Source organism: Panthera tigris, chromosome C1 (assembly GCF_018350195.1).
Source record: "Panthera tigris isolate Pti1 chromosome C1, P.tigris_Pti1_mat1.1, whole genome shotgun sequence".
NCBI classification, from domain to species: domain Eukaryota; kingdom Metazoa; phylum Chordata; class Mammalia; order Carnivora; family Felidae; genus Panthera; species Panthera tigris.
Window position 1 is genome coordinate 75114697 of NC_056667.1, and position 23638 is coordinate 75138334.

Genomic DNA, 23638 nt, shown 5'->3' on the forward strand with positions numbered 1-23638 from the left:
TGATCTGTACATACACAGTATCTCACCCATAGACTCAATAAAATGAATGACCAAATGCAGGAATGCTCTTTCAACCTTTCCTCCAAGACCCAAGAAGAAACACGGCTGCCAACCCAGAATGGAATGGACAAGGAAAGAATAGCACAGTGCCCGAAAGACAGCCCTCTTAATCCCTTTCAGAGTAATTCGAATTGTAGTCCTAACCTGAACAGTCTGTGGAACACGACGTGCTCTCCTAGAACTCGGTTGTGCCATTTCTTCATTCTTACTTACCCAAACCCATCAGATATGCCCCCAGATGCTGAGTCTTTTACAGTCTTCATTTTATTCCTTTGGGAGGTCCCTCTACAAACATTTTTTTTTTTTTTTAATGGGAATGTGATTGCCATGGCAACTCAGGGATATAAATGCTGCCTAATGTAATTGAATCATTGTGTTGAAGAGGTTAGTTTGTGCAAATGGACTGAGATGAATCTGGGGTGGGGATGAGAGTGGGGGCTGAGTGAAGATGACAACGTTATCACGTCCCTCGGATTCCTGGGTTTGGATTTTTTGTTTGTCCTGTAAGGCACATTGTCACTTTTCAAACGCGGGGCCCCAATGCAGAGGGACCCGAGTAGGGCAGTAGATGGGGTGGTCCTGCGGTTTATTAGCGGCAAGACGCTGGTGATGAGTAAAGTGCGGCCCCTCCACCCAGTTCCCTCTTCGCCCCCAGGATAAGGACCTATGAGAGAGGGGGATGGTATTGGAGTCCCAGAATCCTAATTTAAGCCGCTTGGTTTGGCACAGGGGCTCGGGCCTGTGGCCTAAGCCCTCAGAGTAAAGAAAAGTAAAGGGACTTGTGTGTGTCAGAGATAGGTTCCACGTGGTCCACCTGAGCCTTCCCTCAGGGCCCGACACATTATGTAAATAACAAGTTACTCAGGGTGCCCACGTGAAAAGGCAGGGCGGCGGGGGGGGGGGGGCGCTACATAAATACTGTACTTCCAAAGTCTTGCACGGCTCGCCCCGCAGACGGCCCTAAGCCCCTGTCCCTCGCGTGTCTGGAAAAGAGTCCCCGCTCTGTCCAGCCCCCCGCGAGTCGTGTAGCTGGGGGAGGGGCGGGGTGCTGCTGCCGGCCGGCCGGAGGCAGTGGCCAGCGGCCCGGGGCGGCCACATGGCGCGCTCCGGGCGACGGCAGCCGCGCTTTGTTTCCACCGGCGAGCGGCGAGCCACCGGCCCCCGCGGTCCCGAAGCCCGGCACACGCTCGGGCCAAGGCTGCTGCACATTTCACGGCAGGGGCAGCTCCCGGAGCGGCCGCTGCCTCTTCCCCCTCGCCACCTCTTCCCCCTCCGCCTCGGCCACCACTGCCGCCGCGCAGCGCCGCGGCCGCCGCCTCCGCCTCCCGCCTCCCGCCTCCGCCCAGTCCCCTCCTCCTCCACACGCGAACTTAGTCAGCGGTTCGCGCCGCCGCGCGCCGATTGGCCGGCGGAACGCGCCGCGTCACAATGGAGCCGCTCGGAGGCGGCGAGCCCGGCAGCGCTGGGGCTTCCCGCTGAGCCCGCAGCAGCCGTCAGCCGAGAAAGTGCCGGCGCGGGGCCGCCGCCGGCGCGCCCGGAGCGGCGCGGGGCGCACGCGGCGCGGAGCGCGGGCGCCGGGGGCCGGGGTCGCGCAGGTAGGTCGGAGCGGGGCGCCCCCCGCTCCCGGAGGAGGAGCCGAGCCCACCCCGCTGGTGGAGGCGGAGGACGGGGGCGAGGGGACGCAGCAGGTGGGGTTGTCGAGCAGGTGCGGTTACCTGCCCGCGCCTCACCTGCGAGCCGGGCCTGCAGGCAGGTGGCGCGGCCACACACCAGTGGCCGCTCCGCTGCTCCCATGTTTCCGGGAAAAAGGGAGCGAACCCCCCGAGACAACCTCTCCCGGGTGCCGGGGTCATTCGGGGCAAGAGGAGTGGGCGGCCACGACGAGGCGGTCCCCTCTCCACCGCGGCGGTGTCGGCGCCGCACCTGAGTGTGAGTCCTCGGGGTGGTGCGGGAACAGGGTTCTGGTTTCCCAGGCTGGAGTGAACAGACCTCTCCCGAGGGCGTCCTGAGTGAGCACCCCGCGTCAGGTCGCTCTCCTTTGCCCCCTTGCCCTGGCGCTGTTTTTTGACAAACTCGTTGGATACTCATTGTTCGCCTACAGTTTGATGCTGGTGTTGGTGTCCGTTTGCTTGAAGGGGGCGGGGGTGGGGGTGGGGGCAACCTCTACCCATGTGGAAAAGCCAAGAGTTTCCTTTTTCTAGGCTACAGTGGAGCAGGTGCTGAGAGGTCAGACGCAGGAGGCTCGGTGTTCGCTCATTACTCTGTGTTCCCAGCTGACTTCCCAAAGTCCATAGGTTGCCTTGAGTCAGATGACATTTGTGGAAGACTTTTCTTTGTGATAGCAAGTCTCTCTCTGCAGCTCCCTTTCCCTTCCCAAGAAAAAGACAAACCTAAATTTAAAACAAAAACCTATGCCCGAACTTTCTTGAATACATTTGCCTTGCCTAAAAACTGTTTGTAAAGCTCTGTGAGAAGATAACAGTATGATGATTTTAAATGGCAAATATGTAGCCAGCTTGAAATAGTCAATTTGTTCCCTGCTTTCTAGGAGAAGATTAAATGGCATGTCTCTTAAACCTAAGTGTAGGGTGGAAGCACACGAGAGAAGTCACACTGCAGTAGAATTATTTAACGATTCCAGTACCCTCCATGTGTTCAGGTGTCACCTCCTGAGAACCCAGAATGCTCCTTTGAGTTGTGGGTGCCAAGGTGACTTTCTTTTTCCCCTGGCTTTCCTAGTCAGCAGCTCCACTCTTGAAGAGAATGTAAAATGACAGCTAATCCCCCAAGTAATTGGGCCTATGTGATCTAAGAATGTAAGCCCTAACATGTCTGATATTACTTTCAGTTCAGGTAATAAACGGGGCAAAGTTTGTCACTGATTGTACAGTTGAGTCATGGCACTTTTCTTATACCTACTCTCCCCTTAAAATGTTTTTATTATAGCAGAAAACAAATTAAAATGTACATGTTAGAATTAAATTTACTAAACTTGTCAAAAAATTTACTAAAATTACCAAAACTTGTTTTGTTTTTCTTCAACTGGAAAGGTGTTCCAACATGTCCAGCCTCACATGTATATTTTCACATTTGGAGTGATTTCATTTGACTACTTGTCAAGATTTGTTTTTCTAAGATGGTTCCCCACTGCTTCTAAGGATTCTTAGAGTGAAAGCACCAATATTAATTAAAATGGAAAGGGCCCTAATCAACGTAACTTGGAACAGATACCAGATCCTCCAAGTTTTTTTTTTTTTTTTAATAGACTTTATTTTTTAGAGCAGTTTTAGGTTCATAGCAAAATTGAGAGTAAAGTGCAGAGGTTTCCCTTAAACTCCCTTCCCCCCACTCATGCATAGCCTGCTACATTGTGGACATCCCCCACCAGAGGTACATTTGTTATAATCAGTGAGGCTACACTGACACATCATTATCACCCAAAGTCCATAGTTTACATTAGTGTTCAGTAACATGTATCCACCACTATAATATCAGACTATGATACTGTGTCACAACAGCACTGCCCTAAAAATCCTCTGTGCCCCACCTATTCATCCCTCCCTCCTCTGCTAACAACCACTGACATTTTTACTGTCTCTGGAGGTTTTTTTTGCCTTTTCCAGAATGTCATAATTGGAATCATACAGTCTGTAGCCATTTCAGATTGGCTTCTTGCACTTAGTATTATGGATTTAAGCATCCTCCAGATCTTTTCATGGCTTGACAGCTCATTTCTTTTTAGCACTAAATAGTAGTACACTATCCCTCTAGGGGTTTTTTATTTATTTATTTATTTTAATGTTTATTTTTTGAGGCAGGGGGAGGGGCAGAGAGAGGGAGAGAGAGGATCCAAAGCAGGCTCTGGGCAATCAGCTGTCAGTAGAGCCTGATGCAGGGCCCGAACTAACAAACCACGAAATCGAGACCTGAGCCAAAGTCCGATGTCTAACTGACTGAGCCACCCAGACACCCCCCTCCAAGTTTTTTTAGACTGGGTGGGTATTTTCTTGCCGTGGCCTGAAACTTGTGATACTATGTTTTATCCTCTCAAAGTTGAAAAGGGCAAATATTTTAATATTTAAAAGGTTCTTGGGGTACCTGCCTGGCTCAATTGGTAGAGCATGCAACTCTTGATCTCAGGGTTGCGAGTTCAAGCCCCACATTGGGTGTGGAGCCTATTTAAAACAAAACAAAACAAAACAAAAACATAAAAATATTAAATATTCTTGCTTTAGCCAAAATCTTTATTTGTAAACAACTTTAAAATTTTTTTCAAATTCTTATTAATGGTATCTGAGTATTTTTATGTGCCTTTCTAATTTTTTTTTACCACCCATATCAAAAATAGCCAGTTTAATCTAATCCTTGATTTTCATTTGGTGTCTCTCAAGTTGAATTTCCAAATTTTACTTTTGTTTCTCCTTTCTACCACCCGTCTAGCATACACTGATATTATCAGAAATGAATGCATGCTGAACCTGTCATGTTACTCCAGACTTGGTGGAATGTTTTGCGTTGCCTTCTGCAAAGCATGTCCCTCCCTGTTTCCCCACTTAGAGAATCCCGAATGCTGCGAAGCAATTCAGACCTGTGACCACTCAAAAGGAATTTGGGAGATCAAGTTATATCATAGAATTTTTTCGAGCAGTTGTAAAATGCATTCTAATTTCTGTTGTGTGCGTTTTCCTATTCTTGCCTTTTTTTTAATTGTTATTGGCTACTTTCATTTTATTTCCCATCTATATTTTCTTTTTTTTTCTTTATTTTTTTTAACGTTTATTTATTTTTGAGACAGAGAGAGACAGAGCATGAACAGGGCAGGAGCAGAGAGAGAGGGAGACACAGAATCTGAAACAGGCTCCAGGCTCTGAGCTGTCAGCACAGAGCCCGACGCGGGGCTCAAACTCACGGACCGTGAGATCATGACCTGAGCCGAAGTCGGACGCTCAACCAACTGAGCCACCCAGGCGCCCCTCTTTTTTTTTTTTTTTTTTTTTTTGTTAATGTTTGTTTATTTTTGAGAGAGACAGAGCACAAATGGGGGAGGGGCAGAGAGACAGGGAGACAAAGAATCTGAAGCAGGCTCCAGGCTCTGAGCTGTCAGCACAGACTTGACTTGGGGCTCAAACTCATGAACTGTGAGATCATGACCTGAGCTGAAGTCGGATGCTTAACCGACTGAGCCATCCAGGTGCCACGTCCCATCTATATTCTCTAAACTTCCTACATATCTTTATAACGAGTTAGGGTTTTTTTTTTTTCTTTCTGATGTTTAATATAATGACTTTGGCCGACATAACCACTTATTTTTCTTTTCTAAATCATGAAGATTGATCTTAAATAAAATGAAGCCTAACTCCAATCATTGAATCTATCTGCTGAGTTCTTACCACTGCTCTTCACTTAGAAACTGAGCAAAGAGTAATAGCAAACTCCCTATTCTATGAGGTCCTCACATTTAGGATTCTACTCAATTGCAACACAAGTTAAATTCATTTCTTCAATGCTGTTGTGAACCTGTGTAAAAGAAATGAATAAAAATGAGTTGTCAGAGTTTCATCCTTGACCTTTCCTTTTGCCTTTTTGGCCTTTCTGCTGTCTTTGATATGGGTCATATGATTCTGCTTATCCCTTTCCAGACTGTGTATCTTCGAGCTTCATCTCCTGCTTCTTCAGTTTCAGAGTTGCTTGTATTCTTTCTTCTTGTCTGTCTCATCCTGTGGCCATGTCCAGGGCTCCATTCTACACTGCTTACTCCTTAGCCGACAGCATCTTTCTCAGAAGCTACCAGCTGCACAGCCTCTATTTCTCTTCTATTTCTAGCTCTGTGCAGGTGACTGAGCACTCCCTCCGCCCGTCTCTAAAGGAGACTAAATTCTATATTATTGAGTAGCATATTCCTTTTGATCATTTCTCAGTTGTGTAGATTTGAGAGCGTATTTGAACCTTATTTCTTTTCTTCTGTCAAATTCCCTCTCAGCATTTTTACACTGCCCCCCCCTTCTCAAATCTATTGCAAATTATAAGTAGGAATTCTTCAACTTCTACCTAAGAGCATGGACTTTGCAGACTGAGGGGCCTGATGAACCAGTTGCTGGATTAGATTAACTACCAGTTACAGAGACTGAAAAGAGCAGTTGTTTAAACAAAATGTTTCTCTTTAAAAACATTTTAAACAAACACAGAACTTTATGAAGAGACAATTCAGGGCTGGTATAATGTTTTTACAGTTGCCTGAGACATAGGCTGGTTCCACCTTGTAGATCTAGCATACATCAGGAGAGGCCCTCAACCTCATGGTCCTAGATGAAACCTCAGCCATCATGTGCAGATTCCAAGTAGCAGAAAGGAGGAAAGAAGGAAGGTAGGAAAACAGGGGAAAGGCAAGAGACGATGGTCTCTTACAGAAATTTCCTGGAAGCTGTCATTCACTTCTTGTTACAGCTTACTGGCCAGAACTCAGTGACATGACCTCACCAATCTGGAACAGAGACTGGAGAATATCATCCTTATTCCTGACAACCTTGTGCCCCACTAAAATGGAGGAGGTTCGAGGTGCCTGGGTAGCTCATTCGGTTAAGCATCCGACTTCAACTCAGGTCATGATCTTGTGGTTCATGGGTTAGAGCCCTGTGTCAGGCTCTCAGAACTTGGAGCCTGCTTCGGATTCCATGTTTCCCTCTCTCTCTCTGCCCCTCCCTTGCTTGTGCTCTGTCTCTGTCTCTCAAAAATAAATAAACGTTAAAATTTTTTTTTTTAATGTGGGAGGTTCACATCCTTAGGAAGAAGGAGGGAAGGAACATTACGGTAGCCAAACATCACAGTTATTCTACATCTCTTTTTTTCTTGGCTATTACCCATTTTGTAGGATTCTTAGAATTAAAGGAAATACTAGTGTTAAAGCATCTAATACAGTATCTGGCATAAAACAAGCATTCAGTAAATGATAGTTCATAATTCTCCTTATTCCTTTGGAGTCATGAACTGTCTAGTTTCCCTGTGACCACATCATTGGCATCCAAATCCTATTTTTTTTAAAATATGTAAGTATTTGCCCCAGTTGGTAGTATCAGACCACACTCTCTTACCTTGTCATGGGAGGGTGCAATGCATTATTATTTAGTGTCAGCATTTACTTCTTAGCTTAGCCCATGGCTTAGATTGAAAACATAGCTCTTGTAATCAAATAGACCTGGATGTGAATCCTGTCTCTGCCACTTACTCTGTATGCAACCTTAGCCTCTTGCACCTTCAATTTCCTCATCCGGGGGTAAGAATCAGATAGGAGGATTAGAGTGCCTATGGGGCACCTGGGTGGCTCAGTTGGTTAAGCGTCCGACTTTGGCTCAGGTCATGATCTCGTGGTCTGTGAGTTTGAGCCACGGGTCGGGCTCTGTGCTGACAGCTCAGAGCCTGGAGCTTATTTCAGATTCTGTGTCTTCCTCTCTCTCTGACCCTTCCCTGTTCATGCTCTGTCTCTCTCTGTCTCAAAAATAAATAAACGTTAAAAAAAAAAAATTAGAGTGCCTAAAAAACTGCCTGATAAAGTAAGTCTAACTTTTTAAAAAATTTGACCTAATCTGGGGAACCTTTCTGAAAATGAACTCTTATTCGTTATTTAAAAACATAAACCAGTTTAAAATTGTTCATCTTCCTACATATCCAAATAAGTGTTGTTAAATTGTTACTCAGACTTTTTGAGAACTGTCTCCAAAATCAGTTTAAATCCAAATAGCAAAGTCTTTCCTGTATTTTTTTTATCAAAAACAGAATAGCTCAGCCTTAAGCTTCTTCAACTTTGATTTGAATGATTTTTGGCTGATCTGCTCTCAGAGGCTGAAACGTATCCACCAATGAGTTCATTTCATAGTATTTTTTTTTTCAGCAACTATTTAACAAACAGCTTCTGTGTGCCAGACACTGTGCCGTGTTCTGGGGACAGAAGGTAAGAAAAATGGACATGGCCTCTGCCCCCATAGAGGGGTTACTGGGGGGGGACAGATGAATCTATTGCTACAATTAAATTTTTAAAAATTGCCACTACAGAAGCCATTAAGGAGAAGTACAGGTGCTATACGGAAGCACATGTTCTATGGTCAGAGGTTGAATGGTGACTTTAGGAAGAAAAAAATTGGCCAGGGATCTGAAGTAAAGAGATGGTGTGGGAGTGTGGTTGGAAATGAGTGCAGACATGAGATGATGATCTGTCACCATCCCCTAGGCGTGGGTCATAATGTGTCACAGGTTTCCAACACCACTCCAAAGAAGGCATTTCATAATGCGTGGAGCCATCTTTCAAATAAGCACGTATAATATATAATTTCTCAATGTGATACCCTGAAAGGGGCTACATAATTCAGAAATAATTTAGTTCTTCTATAATTTATTCATGCTATGTTGGCAAACTTTAAATACAGATACTTTTTTGGATACACCAAGCAGATGCATCTGAGAAAGTTGGCTATAAAGGAGGATCTTTTCAGAGAGGGTCAGAGGGTTGATCTGCATCACCCTTAGCAAGTGGAATTTAAAGCCATTTGGCTGAATGGGGGCGATTAGAAAGACTTGGCAGAGGACTAGTTAGCCCATGAAGCAGCAGTGGAAAATGACCACAGGATGGGAGGCATGGGCAGAGTGTTCCAGAGAGCTGGCTAGACTGCTGTACCTAGGGTGGCCTATCTCTGGACCAGTAGGCAACCCCAACATCCAGTACCTCCAAGGCTTTTAGGTTTATGTACACGACAACCCAGCTCAGCACATTGGCAGTGGGGGCACCACTTTTCCTTGCCCTCCAGCTGAGCTAATTGGGGATTCTTTAGGGGAAATGTTGCCTTTCCAATCCCACTGACAACCTTGGAGGGTGAGCAGGGAGGCTCTGCTTCCGTGTAGTGTGTTATGGCATGACCGAGCCTTGGGGGCAGAGCCACCTGCCGTTGTACTGCACATTGTTTCTCACTCTGAGTGGATAAATATAAGATGAATTCTGCTCATCTAAAGATTTTTAAAGCTCATCTCTCTAGGCAAAACTAAATGAGTTTGTTCCTGGCCCCATTTCAATGCCGAAATAGGCAGTCCTCACTGAGGAATGACTTGTCTTCCAAAAGCATTTGAGTCATGATGCAGTTTCTCAGACGCCAGTGTTGTGCACAGTGGTCAGGTTTGCAGGCTTCCCTGAGAGAGGGTATGCTACGCCAGTGCTGCCCTAAGGGGCCACATGCCTTTCACCTTCACCCTCCCAGGAATACCCTTGGAACTGGGACTTCCTCTCACTCCACACTTGCCCTCGTATTTGGAATTCCTCCCTCAGTGGCCCACCAACCACGCTCCTACCTCAGGGACTTCTCAATTGCTGTTCTCTGTCTGGAAATGTTCTTCCCTTATGATTTGTCTGAATACTTATGATTTGTATGAATACTTCTCCTCAATGAAAGGTCAGCTCCAATGGGACTTCAGAGATACTTTCCCTGGCCCCCTCAGATCGAGTACCCATGCCCCCCACACCTACCCCATAATAGTCTTTCAGATCTTGGTTTATTGTTTGCTTGCTTATTTGTCTTCTACTCCCCTCACCCCCAAAAGAATACAAGTTCTGTTGAAAGTATGGGTCTTGTCTCCCTTGTTTACTGGCTCTTGAGCCTAGTATACAGTAAGCTTTCCAAACTGCTGCATGTGATATGGGGCAAAATATTTTACCCCTTTGAGCATAGATTGGGGATAATAGTGCCTGTGCTGCCTGCCTCATAGAACAAATGAGGGACCTGAGTCAGTGTACTGAAGATACTTTCTTTTCCCCCAAAACTTGTTATCTGTCTTTAGAGTCCATATTTTTGTAAATAGCAATACTATTTACCCAATTACATAACCCGCAGAAACCTAGAGGTCATTCTGGGCTTCTCCTTGCCTCATTCCCTTCAACTGCTCTTTGTACCATTTGTAGTCAGTTTGTCCAAGGGACACGTACGTCTTTCAGGTTTTTCCCATTTGTACCTTCTTCCACGGCCCCCTTATTGCCTTGAGTCTTTTCCAGGACAACTGCTAATTGTCTTCCAACTGGTAGTTCAGTTTCTAGTCTTCTGTATCCTCCACCCCGCAAATTTGTTGTCCACTCTGCAGGAAAGTAATCATTCTGAAAGGCAAATCTCACACCATGACTGCCCAATTTAATAACCCTTTAATGACTTGCTTTGCCACAGGATCAAGTCCAAGTGCCTTGGTGAACCATATAATAAAGTCTTCCTTTGTCTGCTTCCATAGCTTTCCAGCTTCACCTCTGGCTACCCTGTCATTTCTAAATCACCAATGCATGCACCATGGACGGTGTGCACAGTCACACTCCCATACCAGCCATCCCAAACTATTTGCAGTGTAGGGAGGAAGGCATGAGGTAGCCAGATGGCTGTACTCCGTGTCTTTGTTCCTTCCCTTTACCTGGGGTGCTGGTATCCTCTTGTCAAACACTTGCCCATCTTTCAAGGATCAGTTCAAGCATACCTGTTCTGAAAGACCATTCCAGACACTCTCCGTCTGCCTGCCACTCATGAGAGCTCCACATTCCCCTCCTCTCTGCTGCCTCTGAGTCTTGTACACCTGTTATGATACTTAAGCCAGAGAATACTTATGTCACCTTCCAGGTGCTCCTTTATAAGGATTATTTTGCTTATTTCCTGGGCTAGACATCACACTTGGCATGTAAATGGATGTCCGGAAAAGAGTTAGGAATAAAACTCCACGTGCTTATTACTTAGTCCTAGGATTTGTTTGGGTAGCATACTTTTGACTAGTATTTGACCCAAATTTGAAAGATCTCCTTGAAGGTATTGTATATATACCTATTGTATATACATATATATACATATATGTATATACATATATACATATTGTATATATGCTGTTAATAGGTATCAGTTTAATGGCCAGAATATTTTGCCAATGAGCTAGTGTTTATTGAATATTTACTATTCAGAGTTAACGGATTTGGTAATTTGCAGTGGATGCTTGAGACAGATTTTGCACTTTCTGAAATAATCCTGGTTTTGTCTTTCTATTAGAAGTCAAAATTTTAGTCAACACAAGCTCTTGGCTTAGAGGCAGTTTAGAGTAGTGTCTCTGAATGTATTTTTTCTGGTACCCCTAAGAGGATTTTGAAAAACTATGTGCTTTCCTCATACACTTTAAAACTTTAAGTTAATATCTAAAATTTTTTTATCACTTTTAAATTTTTTTAATTAAAGAAAAAATTTTTTAATGTTTTACTTATTTTTGAGAGACAGAGAGAGATAGAGCATGAGCAGGGGAGGGGCAGAGAGAGAAGGAGATAGAAATCTGAAGCAGGCTCCAGGCTCTGAGCTGTCAGCACAGAGCCCAGCATGGAACTTGAACTCACAGACCGCGAGATCGTGACTTGAGGTGAAGTCGGATGCTTAACCGACTGAGCCACCCAGGCACCCTATCATAATTTTAAATAGTTGTGAAAGATGACATTTCTGATATTATAAGTATTGATTTCTTTAAAAAAATATTCTTTGTAATGTACCTAATGGAAGCTAAATTAAATGCCAATGTGATTTCATATCTACTATAACATCCATTTAAAAAACATACCAACAAGCTCTTCCAGGTGTCAGGAATTTTACATAGTTGTTTCCCTCATGGAACTCATTTCATTTCTCTTTTCCTATATAACCTAATCACAATTAAAATTCTTATGTTGGAAATCTTCCACTGATTACTTTTCAAACTCTTGTGACGCACACATACACATACTATATATCTTTTGTTGTTGTTGTTCTTTTTTAAATGTTTCTTTATTTTTGAGAGAAGGTTGGGGGAAGGTTGGAAAGAGAGTATCCTAAGCAGGCTCCACACAGCGTAGAGCCCGATGCAGGGCTCCATCTCACGAACCGTGAGATCATGACCTGAGCTGAAATCAAGAGTTGGAAGCTTGGGGTGCCTGCGTGGCTCAGTCAGTTGAGTGTCTGACTCTTAATTTCAGCTCAGGTTATGATCCCAGAGTTGTGGGATCCATGGGAGCATTGGGCTCCATGCTGAGTGTGGAGCCTGCTTGGGATTCTCTCTCTCCCTTTCTCTGCCCCTCTGCCCTGCTTGTACTCACTCACTGTCTCTTAAAATAAACAAACATTTAAAAACAGGATTCAGACACTCAACTGACTTAGCCACCCAGGTGCCTTTATATATCTTTTTTTTTTTTTTTTTAAGTTCTTGTGGCAATAGGCTCTGTTTAATATAATTTGTTTCGGATTGAATTGTTATATTTTTACTAGTACACAATTGATCAGAACAAGTAGAATGTTGATGACTCAGTTTTAGGTATAGGTAAAATTTGGGGAAAATTATCTCTCAATGAGATGCATGGTTTTAAAAATAGTTTATACATAAATATTACTTATTGTCAGAGTAAGATAACCTGTATAATCAAATCAAGTATTTCTTTTTTTGATGTGGTATTTAAGAAATATTACTACATAAATAAGTATATTGGGGTGAAGGCAGTATAATTCTACTCTATTTTTTAAACTCCTGAGTTACATGCCAAAAGTTATCCAGTGATTGGTCACAAAAAAATGATTTTTGGTTTGTCTATTCTATTGCATTCAGTTTCTACTGTCTATTGATTAGGTCTTGGTCTTGCATTTGAAGCAAAGAAATGGGAACTTTCCCTTAACTCCAAAAGGACTTGTTTTTCAGTCATGAAAGTCCTTCACTTTCATAGTATCTGTAATCTTACAGGTAGTTCCACATCTGCTTGGGTCCTACAGATTTTTACATCCCACAGGAATGGACTGTAAGCAGACTCCTGGAAAGTGAAATATTTGCCTTTCTTTTAGAATGTGGGAAAAGATAAATGTGAAAAGGAAAAAAAGGAGATGGCTGGAAAGAATCAAGAGGACATCTGGTGTTTTGAAGCACATACTTTTAGACAAGGATTAATTGATGATCTAGAAATAGAATCTACCAGAGTACCCCTCTCTCCAAAAATAAGGACTCCCAAACCTCATGCCCTCTTTAAAGATCAACTGGGTGCTACAGGAAACTTTTCATTCAAATTAAAGGGTCCCTAATAGGCCAATCTAAAGATTTCCTTGTGGTGGGCAGGAACATTCAATAGGGAAACAGAATGGTTAGAGCACATTACTGCTTTCTATATATCTGATGGAAGCTAATTTGATACCAAAGTGACTTAATCTCCATCATTCATTCTAAGAATACACAAACTCTCCCAGAACATAATTTTTTAGACCCATTGTTAGACTAAAAAGTAGAAATTACAAAAAATCATGAGACACTTGGCTGGTAGTGAGCTGGGTCAGTGGGTGCCTCAATCCTAAGAATAAGTCTCAATCTCTTTGTGGAGAAAAAGTGGTTTTCAGAGTTTTATCAAGCATGTAAATTTCTTCCCAGGAGGAGGTTGTGAATTATAGCATGCAAAAAATATTGGTCCCAGGCTACATTTGGGACATTTTTTTTTTTTCCTTTACAGGGTATCCCCTGCTCTCTTACCCAAAAGCTTATAGCAGATCTCTGCTGAAGCACTTTACAGGAACCCCCACCACATTACTTATTATATATATGTGTGTACCTCACTTTTCACACACTAAAGCATTTATTCTCCTGCTGACTTGCAGTAGGTGGGGCAGATATCATCTGCATATTATAAATGTAGAAACGGAGTTCGTTAGAGAATAGTCACTTGTCTAAACAAATCCCACAAGTTAGTGGCATATCTCGTACCTGATGAGGCAGCTTTTTCCACAAATATAGCGCCTGGCTCCTTTTCCCAGATGTGTTACTTTATAAAAAGCTCTAAGGATTGGAAGACTTGCCTTAACGATGAAGTAAAATAGATATGCTTGCAACATACTTGGTAGAGTGCATGGCTCTTAGCAGGCCCCCAGACTTAAAAAAGAGAAAAAGAATATATTTGAGGTTTTTTTCTGACATACTTTATTTTATGGATTAAAAAAATAATAATTCATTTGGGTTTTTTTTGTTTTTTTTTTTTTTTTTTTCTGAGCACTTAATAGTTGCTAGGCATTGTGCCAGGCACTGGGAATAAATCCAACAGTGAAAAGAGAAAAAACCCTTTTTCATGGAGCATACATCCTAGAGGAGGGAGTATAGATAATAAGCAGATGCAAGATAAAATGTCATGTGCTAAATGCTATGAGAAAAATAAAGCAATTGTAAAGGGCAAAGGGGTGGTTGGTGTGGGGTTTAGATAGGGTGATCCCTGGGTGGGGACTTGAGAAGACCTGAACATTGTGCTCACCTGAGTCTGAGTTCAAAGCCTTGACTTCATTTGGGTGGGTTGACTCAAGTCATGGTATTCTAGAGTCACGTGGAAAAGACCTTACAGAGTATCTATTGGTTTTTAATTTTATGTTATAGATATCCTTGAGGCTCTTTCCCAGAATAATACACACACACTCATGCATAACATTTTAACATGCCTTGAGATCATCCTTAGATTCCCCTCAAGTTCATATCCCTGGTCTACTTTAGTCCTTTCTTTTTTTACTAATAAGACATTTAGACTAAGAAAAGCAAAGTAAAAATTGTCCACAGTGTCACAGTTAGTGGCTGAGTCAAGGACCTAAGATTCCCACAAAGTTGCATGTTGCTTTTTCCACTAAAATCTGTGTTGCTAGAGTGTTAAATTTTCTAAAACAATCATAGTCTATAAAACATCTCCTGCCCTTTTTTTTTGTATATGCACCATTTTTTTTTACATAGAGTAAAACCTATGTACTAAAAAACCTTTGTAGTAAAACAAGTAATTTATGTAGCTAGTGTGGCTTCTTTTCTTATTTCCTGACCAGTAACAACATAAATAACATCTTAAGTATCTCAAATGTGTCCTAGGAAGGACTCAAACTGGCAGCAGGAAAGGAAAAAGATCTTAGAATAGGAAGTTTTCTTACAGATGAAACTTTGGCTCATCATGGCTTTAAAGAGCATATAGGCACAGATAATGCCTTTGAAGGTCTCTGAACCTGCAGAAAGCAGGAGGGCTGCATATGGGAAAGGCCTTGTGCCAATTTCAACAGGGGCAGTGCGTCCCTAAGATGAAACAACAGTCACCCCTACTCCCCACCCAGTGATTTCCTTTTGGGACATTTTATACAAAAACTTGGAAGATACACTTGTCACTTTCAGGAAAGTATTCATTGTATCAACTTATCTTCTCAGCCACACTTCCTTAACAGATGTCTCAACTTTTAGTATTACAAAATAACCAAAAGATTTTAATAGTAATCATCCGCTCTGTGAAATGAGCACATGATTTCCAAAATTGGAGACTGATAAAAACTTTGATTTGCACATAAGATTTTCTAATAAAATGTATCTGATTTTAAAACCTCAGAAGCCTAGCAAGTCTATCTCCTGTAAATATTGGTACTTATTAAATTGTTAGGCTGTTTTCTACTGTGACTCTCTTAAAGACAAAACCTACTTTTTTTCAGTTAGCTTGCCCATTAATATTGTACTGACAGCCCAGATAGAAGAAACTTGAGCCTTTTCTCTCTTAATCAGTGAAAGGCCCTTTCCCCCTTTTTCCCATCCCCACCCCCATTTTTGGGTATGCCTAGCCTACTTTTCCATCTGTGTGCCTTGTTACTATGGTGATAGGCACCATAGAAATAGAGAACAAAGCAGATGTAATAAGCATCTCCTACATGGTTTACAATGCTAAAAAGGGATCTAGGTTTTTTCAGACATGGCTTGTTCTTTATTGGTGGCAGAACTGGACCAGCTCAATTGGGGCGGGGGGGATATCTGGGGTTACAGCTGATTTAGGCTCCCATATTCCTGTTGTTCTGTACTTCACCAGACCTTCCATGAGTCTTCAATACTTCACCAGACCTTCTTTGAGTCTTCAAAGTGCAGGAAGAGAAATGGAAGCCTGCAGAGAAGATGCAGTACAGAAATTAGTGCAGTATAGAAATTAGTGCCACAGACTCAATCCACTGCAAAAGACAAATATTTCTGCCAAAGCGTATTACATGAGAGGGAATCTTGAGCTGGTTTTAAGGTTAACCAGTCATTAATCCTATTGCTTGATTTTTTATTGTTCAACTGAATATTTCAGTAGAGAAGATCTGCCAGTTTAGATTTTCCTCCCTTCAAAGTACTTAGTTTTTGTTTTTTTTTATTTTAAATTACCATCTAGATTACTACCAACAGCTTGCAGTGTTTGATCCCATCCATTGACTTTCTTTAAAATAAGTGGTTAAACTACTAATGTGTGCTTATTGTGTGCTTGCTTTAGAATTACAATTAAATATGTTCTAGATATTGTATAAATGAATGTTTCCCTTAAGATCTTGGAGAAGATGCCCATAGGTATTTTTTACATTTTTTAAAAGTAACCTATGTGCCTCAAACTCACAACCATGAGGATCAAGAGTCACACACTGTACGACTGAGCCAGCCAGGTGCCTCCCCATAGGTATTTTTTAACCTTCTACATGGAAGTTTATTCTTTTACATATTACATCTTAAGTATCATATTCTTAGATGCCTTAATGAATTACCCAAAGATTAAATAAAATATTCCAGTTACTCAATTCCATCTTCTGGACAATTATTTTTATTTTTTATTCTTTTAATGTTTAAGAGAGAGAGCATGAACAGGGGAGGGGCAGAGAGCGGGAGAGAATGAATTCTAAGTAGGCTCTGCACTGTTAGCATGGAGCCTGATGCAGGGCTTGATCCTACGAGCTGTGAGATCATGACCTGAGCCAAAATCAAGAGTCGGATGCTTAACACAGGCCTCCTGGACAATTATTTTTAAGTTTATTGTTATTTTTTAAGTTTTTCTTTTCTAGCATTTTTATATTTAAGGGACATGTACAGGGTAAAATCATTTAGCACAGTGTTTTACATATAGAGTCCCTGGACATGAACACATTTTTGGAGCTAAGGAAGTTCAGTGTTCACCGTACCTACGGCACTGTGGCCTGAAGTTCCTTCTAGCTGCAACTTCTTATTTCTTTGGCTGTGTGACTCCTTTTTTTTTTTTTTTTCTCCCTTATGGACCTGTATTTTTCCTATTTTGTCACCTGCCATAAGGGCTTTTGTGCTGATGTGAAAATATGCTGAGAGGCACCTCAGGCTCTATGAGTTTCTTAAATACCTACACAGTGTACCCCTCCCCACCAAAGCCAGCTTTCCCCCTTTGTGGAATTGAAGACATCCCTGGAGTGGGAGTTGGGACACTCAGTGCTGACTCTGGCTCAGCCTCTGCCTGGGGTCGGCTTGAAGATGCACTTTTAACCCTGTAAAGAGCACACAGCTTAGTCATGACACAGCTTAATCAGGAGGAGACACAAGGGTTTGAAACCAAAGGTGACATCAGATTTGTTTAGAGAAGTAATGCCAGCAGCTGTATGGAGGATGTGTTAGAGAGATCATCTTGGGAGACCAAGTAGAGCAGTAGAATGGAAGAGAGGAGACTAATAGCAAAGAAATTTGAGAAAGAAGTCATAAGATTAAATGGTCCCATTTCCTTTTGTCACAAGGATCCTTTGGCAATTACTTAAGACAAGTTGTGGTTACTGAAGTTTTACTAGTTTGACTTACTACTCCTAATGTTTCAACCATTTTTCATAGAAGGAATGGATTAAGTTCTCTCCTGATTACTTACTGGGTCCCCCAAATCCTCAAATTTCAGATTACTGGTGAACATACATTATATTAGCAGAACTTTAAAAATCATAACCTCTGCTATAGGATCACTTGTGCCCCCCACACCCAAATTCATATGTTGAAATCTAACCCCCACAAGGGGATGGTGTTAGGAAGTGGGGCCTTTGGGAGGTGATGAGGCCATGAGGGTGGAGCCCTCATAAGAGAATCCAGAGAGCTGCCTTGCCACTCCTATCATGAGGACATGGTGGAGAGGTCATGATAGAGAACATATTTGTCTGTGAACCAAGAGTGAGTTCTTACCATGCACCGAATCTTCTGGCATCTTGATATTGGACTTCTCAGCCTCTAGAAGTGTGAGAAATCAATGTTTGTTGACGAAGCCCCTCCCACCCCCATCTATGGTAGTTTGTGATAGCAGCCCCAATGGACTAAGATAGCTTCCAAACATGGATATCCTGTGACTGGAAATGAGACTTGGGAGAAGGAAGTAACATTTGTTCTGTGGGAAGAATCATGACTCTGGGCACAGGAGAGGTCCTCTGACACCAGGCGATCATTCCGCGCGGGACACCTCCTCGTCTTCCAGAGGGCCAGAAAAACCTGGGCACACTAGGTGTGTTTCATGGCCTGGGGAGAACAGAGCTTGTCTTTGTAAGGAGTTTACTCCTTTGTGGGAGACTGTTCTCTGATACCTCTGAGGCAGAGGGAGTTTCCATTGCTTTTGATGGTATCATCAATGTGAAGGTAGAAAGTAGGCCAGGTAGAGTGATTTCTATTTTGGCAATTAAGAAGCTGGCATTCTGACAGATTGTGTAGCTTGGCTACAGTCCAGGCAGATGGTGGGCAGGATTCGAGTTCACTCTGCTCAGTCGTTTTGCTCAGACTCTTACTACTACACTTAGTACCGAATGAAGGAGTGCATGAACGAATGCACGTTTCATCTTTTGTTCGGGCCACTGGGGTAAGCTGCTTTTCCTTTCACAGGTCTCTTGGAAGATTACTCCCATTCATGCTAGTTTTGCTTCTAAGAGTTTACCAGTTGTGCAGACTTAGGTAAATCACAACTGCCTCAGTTGCCTCATCTGTGCAGTAAAGATCATCTCACGGAGTCGTTGGAAGCATTAAATAATTGACATAAAGGGTTTAGAAGAAGATTTAGCATATGATTGTGTTCTGATGAGCACCAGCTTCCGTGACTCTTATAATAAACTGCACACATTCAACTGCTTCAGCCTCACATCGGTTCCTTAGGGCCAATGTATTCCCACACTGGGCTTGCTTTGTCTTACATGCCTCGGAGGAACTAGCAGGGCGAGTTCTGCCTGATTCTTTGGATAATTTATAATTTGTCATTTCAGTTAACTAGGCCTAAATGGACTTTTTCCTGGTCATTTTTAAAGTGCAGTCATATTGCTTAATGCTGACAAATTAGGCTTGTATAATTATGGATTGAAGAGGCACACTGTAGACAAATTAGGAGAAAGTAGAGCTGTCCCAGGACCAGATCAGAAAAGCCTCTGAGTTTTTGTTATAGCCTGAGACTTCTTCAATCTTAACATTCTCCAAAATTCAATCTTGAATTATTCAGCAAATGGACAAGCCAAAAAACAAAAAAAACAAAAAACTATGGTCTCACATTTTTAATGGCTATTTGGAAATAGGTAGACTTTTTAACCTTGAGAAATCTTTCATGCAAATTGATCATCATAGTAAAACAAGTTACTCGAAGTAACACGAGTCTAGATGTTATAAAAATCTTTGTTAGAGGTCCTAAAATTCCTCTGTAGGGTTGTTTTTTTTTTTTTTCCTCTTGTGCATGAAGGTAACGGAATCAGTGATTGGTAGTTTCCTATATGCGAGAAAGTTTATTCTAATAATCTTGTTTTTGGAAAATAGACCATCATTTGAATAATCTCTTGGAGTGTGTGTGTTTATGGAGAGTGAGATGTAAGGATACACAAGGGTTACCTGATATGTGCAGGGGGAGAAGGAGGAGGAGAAGAAAATTCTTGTGTTCTGGTTTCCCCTTTTGATTCTTGTGTTTTTCCTCTCTAGTGAAGTCCTCAGAGATATTACACATGGTGAAGTCTTATAAAAACTTCTCTTTAAATAAAATGTTTCCTTTCCTAATGCGATTCTGCTTTGGTGCCCTTGTCGTCCATGTGCTAGGAATTTTGAAATGCCCGCTGCGTAATTCTGTGATCTTAACCTAATAATTTCATTTGGATTTACCAGGTTTAGCAGCTGTTGTTTTCACTGACTATTGCTAAATTGCATTAATGTCTCAAATTGAAAAACTCTTTTTTTTTCCTACCTTGGCCCAAATTATTTAGTTTTATAAAATCTAAGCCTTTTCCCCAACCATTGTAATTTTCATGTATTTGCAAGAAAACTTACAATATTAAAATTCCAATGGACGGCTCAGCTAGGCTGCACATCTCTCCCAGGACACTAGTGCAGCTTGTAGTGTGGTGTGTAGAACAGTGTTTTCTTGATAAAGCCATCTATCCTCTTTTCTTCTGGGAGAACACAAGACCTCAGTTCCATTGTAATTTAAGTAGTCTTTGGTGTGATATGATAAATGCTTGCAGTTTGATATTAATGGTTATTCTTTGGCAAAGCAGACTACAAAATTGAGAAGCCAGAGGCTTTGAAAATGTCCTCGGAGAGCATAAGCTTAGAATGACAACAACTTTGTTGGATAATTCTGCAGTTTTGTTTGGAGGGAATCAGATGGTGAATTTTGCCTTTCCATTTAATTATTTCATGTAACAGGATTTTTTTTTAATAGTTGACAATATATCTTGCTTCCTTTGCAATCTGTTTCTAGGGCTCCTTCAGTTTTTGTGGTTTAATTGCAAGGCAGTGGTTTCTGAAGTCTCAGAAAGAAAAGATATGCTCTTATATTCCTCCCAGGGTTAATTTTGTTGGTTCTGAATCCCATCTGATCTCTATGCTATCATATTCTCACTTTCCCTGTTTGGAGTGTAAATTTTCCTCCTGCATTCAGGATGTGAAGCAATAGTTTTCCTTGTTGTTGGGTCATATGGCCAAACATTTCTGTATCTACAGGTAATGATATGTATCAACAACATGCTCTATCAATTACAAAGGTATTTTTTACATGTGTAATAGCATCTGATTCTGACAATCTGGTGAGGGAAAAGGGGAGATTGGCTGCAGTTAATTCCTATTGTATGGATGGGCTCTGAAAACTCACTCAAACCCAAAATAACACACAAACAGAAGGGCAAGGACAAGGACTCGGGCCTTTTAACACCATGTCCAGTGTTATTTCTGCCCTGTCATACTGTGCCAACATACCCTGGTCTGTGCATGACACATTTCTCATGTAAGGAATTTGGTCAATATACTATGTAAAATTGTTGGGCCACATTTTCACACCCTTTATAAAACCAAAATATTATTCTTTAGTTCTTTCCCTACTAAGCATTTATTATTGCTCTATATGTGTAGTGAGAGAAGCTTCCTGCTTCCCAGGCTAAGGACATTGTAAGTGGACCATTTAATAAGGAACAACAGGATAGCAGTAAGAGCGATGTCCCAAGGTGACATGACTAAGTGACAAGTTCAGTGGAAGCAATGTAGGAGGTGAGACCTGAGCTGAGCCTTGCAGAATGACATAGAATTTAGAAAGATGGGTGGGGAGGAAATGTCTGAGCAGAGGTGTGCAGGAAAGAATGCATGTAATTCTGAAATAATTGTGGATGAAAGGGTATGTCCAGGATGCCTCAAGATAATCCTGAGCGTGAGTGTGACATGAATTGAGAATTGTTGAAGCTGGGTGAAGGATACGTGGAGCTTCCATATACTATTATTTATACTTTTGTGTGTGTTTGGAATTGTGCTCCTGGAATAAAAGGGTTTGTTCAAAGGCATAGTGTGAAATGTTGTTGGAAAGGAGGTGGGGATGAGATTTGGTTAAGAGAGGGTGTTGGAGACTGTACCCTGTAGAGCCTGGGTGAGTACTGGTAGACACTGGTTCATTGACTGGACTAGAGTCTTACTTACCGTGAGGCTAAGGCAGAGTTGGAGTGCAGTCTGGCATCCTTATCAAAGATGGAAGGATGGCCACAACCGCACTTACATCCGGGTAGGCCCCACCACATCTGATGTGGCATATTGCGTTCTGGGAAGCACATTTAAAGAGGACTTTTTACAAACCCAAGTTTCCATGGTGGGTCGTCTCAGGCGCAGAAAAGCATCTCACATCTTCTTGGGAATCTTCCTGGCAGAACACTTCATTAACTTAAGGTTGTCTACCTGGTTAGGGACTTACTTTCCCTTCTGCCAAGTCCCTCTCCTCCTTCCCAAACTCTGTCTCTTGTGGGCCTAAGAATGGGCAGTTGAAGGGAAATAAAATCGTTACCATGATTCCCAGGTAATATGAAGGGACTTGTGTGTGACAGAAACTAACTTAATCTCCTGGAAACAGACTTTAACAGCCAAGTGGGTTATACACAGTGGCTCTGAACCATTTGGAAATCCAGACACTTTAGTTAGCTTTCTGAAGCAAAGTTCCTCCTTCCTCCTGTTTAAAATATTACTCTACTGCTGAGGAAAAAGAGGAAGGACATATCATAGAAATTTGGATAGTTGGTAGTATTAAGGAATTGTTAATTATTTGGATGTGATTCACTGGCATGCTAGAGTGGACAAGAGCTGATTGTTGTATTTTCAGGAACTTTCCAAGCCAACTGTTAAACACATCCATTAAATAATTAAATTATACAAACTTAAAGTATTAAAATAAAAGTGATACTCAAAACTGATCACTTCCTAATTATTTTACTATAATTTGCTGTTATCCATGCTCCTAAGGTTACTTATGTGTCAGGTGTCTGCATAGTGGAAGTACTATATAACGGTGGCTACACATTTCTTCTCAGTCCCACGTTCAGCGCCATCATGTTAGTAGGTTGAAATTGGCCATGGTGGAAACAGTTTTGCCATGCAAGTTAGCAAAGACTGTAAATCAGGACCTTTTTTCCCTCCTCAGAGAACTGGTTGTTGAATATCTACCTGCACACCATTGGGTATGGTTATAGTATTTTGGTTCTGTGTTTTAAAGATTTTTAAAGACTTTAAACCTTTTAGAGATATGTTCTAAAATAGGTCAGATAAAATATGATATCTAGAATTTATTTTAGGTAATCCAGTGGGGCTGGGTATTTTGATTGTTGTATCAGAGTGATGGGCACATGGGCTTCCTTACACTCCTCTCTTTCTTTTATGTATGTTTAAAATTTCCCATAACAAAAAGTTAACCATTAAGGAATGCTACAATGAATATAAATAAGTTGCCTATACCCAGTAGATAGTCTGGTACCTGTCGGTACTTCAAACTTTGATGCCAACATCTCTTTAATAAAGTATTATACTCTATAGAGCCCTATTTGTAACCGGTTCACATAGACCATTGACTTTTTTTTGTTTAATGTTTATTTATTTTTGAGAGACAGAGAGAGACAGAGCACAAGCGGGAGAAGAGCAGAGAGAGAGGAAGACCCAGAATCCGAAGCAGGCTCCAGGCTCTGAGCTGTCAGCACAGGGCCCAATACAGGGCTCAAACTCACCAACCGTGAGATTATGACCTGAGTTGAAGTCAGAAGCTTAACCCACTGAGCCACCCAAGCACCCTTACACCATTGACTTTAAATGTCTGTTTCTTGTTAAATAAAATCAAGAGATCACTATGTGCAGTTTGCCATACCCATAAGGATGGAGGAATCCAGAAGAACCCTCCCTAGGACACTGAAAAGCTCTCTCTTCAAAGTGGGAGAAAAATGCATTTGTTGGATTGCAATCCTGTTTGCAGAACCAGTTGTACAAATAGGGAAAAAATGAATCAAGTTATTGCTCAGAGGGCTACTTGAGATTACATGAC

At 42.0% G+C, this 23638-nt stretch overlaps 1 protein-coding gene across 1 annotated transcript in view; it reads left to right on the plus strand.

The window, feature by feature from the left end:
• The first annotated feature begins 1635 nt into the window (after positions 1 to 1635).
• LRRC8B (leucine rich repeat containing 8 VRAC subunit B) overlaps positions 1636 to 23638 on the plus strand; it is a 91311-nt gene continuing 69308 nt past the window's right edge. Inside the window, exon 1 of the mRNA XM_042997803.1 lies at positions 1636 to 1655. The gene's annotated coding sequence lies outside the window, so the exon portion shown is untranslated. The remainder of the gene's footprint in view (positions 1656 to 23638) is intronic.